Source organism: Carlito syrichta, unplaced genomic scaffold, assembly GCF_000164805.1.
Source record: "Carlito syrichta isolate Samal-C Ts95f unplaced genomic scaffold, Tarsius_syrichta-2.0.1 Scaffold111524, whole genome shotgun sequence".
NCBI classification, from domain to species: domain Eukaryota; kingdom Metazoa; phylum Chordata; class Mammalia; order Primates; family Tarsiidae; genus Carlito; species Carlito syrichta.
The window spans coordinates 23,877-24,913 of record NW_007055620.1 but is presented as its reverse complement, the minus strand read 5'-3'; positions in this window follow the sequence as shown (position 1 = coordinate 24,913).

Sequence of the window (1,037 nt, the reverse complement as noted above, 5' to 3'; positions counted from 1 at the left end):
CACTCACCTCAGCCTCCCAAGGCGTGGGATTACAGGCTGAGCCACCGAGCCCGGCTTGACATTTTTCTTTTCCTTTTTCTTTTGAGTTGGAGTCTCACTCTGTCGCCCAGACTGGAGTGCAGTGGTCGCTCCCGGCCACCTCTACCTCGCCCTGCTGGGCTCTGGTGATCCTTTCGCCTCAGCCTTCCAAGTAGCTGGAACTACAGGCTACCACACCCGGCTAATTGTTTTAAACAAATTTATTGTAGAGATGAGGTCTCACCAAGCTGCCCGGGTGGGTCTTGAACCCACAGGCTCAGGCAATCCATTCACTCCGGCCTCCCAAAGCACTGGGATTACAGGCTGAGCCACCGAGCCTGGCCTCTGATATTTCAAAGAGGAAATGATGTCTCCTACTTGTCTACGCAGTCCAGGGGCCTACCATTTAGCTTGTCTGTACCTCAGTTTCTTCAGTCTTTAAAATGGTTACAATACTCGGTGGACAGGGTTGTTTGAACAGGTGAGGTCATATTAACATTAGCATTGGAATTCTGGCTACCCAAAGCCCCCACCTGTGCAAAATTCCACCTGCCATCACAGCCGTTTCTGGAAGTTCCTGGCGAACCTTGCTGCTCTGGTCTCCTGGAGGACAGCCCGTCAGAAGCTGAAAGGGTCTTCCGGTCGCTGGCTGAGGCCCAGTTGCTGTTGCCATCCATGAGGATGCTGCGCCCTGATACTGGGCACCCTCCTGCAGGGTCCCCAAGCTTCCTTACGCGTGGGAAGAAGCCCCCATGTCCCCTCCCACCCCAGCGTTCCATTTGGTTCTGCATCAAAAACATCTGCTTTCTCCCCCGTTCCTCCTTCTGTAGGGTAGACTTGGACTAGGCTGGGCTGGGCAGGCATCCTCTGGTGCTCCAGCGTTCCCCTTCCCCCCTGGGTCCCTCCATCCGCCTCCTCCTTTTTTATTTTTTGTCTTTTGAGTTGGAGTCTCACTCTGTCGCCCAGGCTGGAGTGCAGTGGCTACTCCCGGCCACCGCAGCCTCAACCTGCTGAGCTCC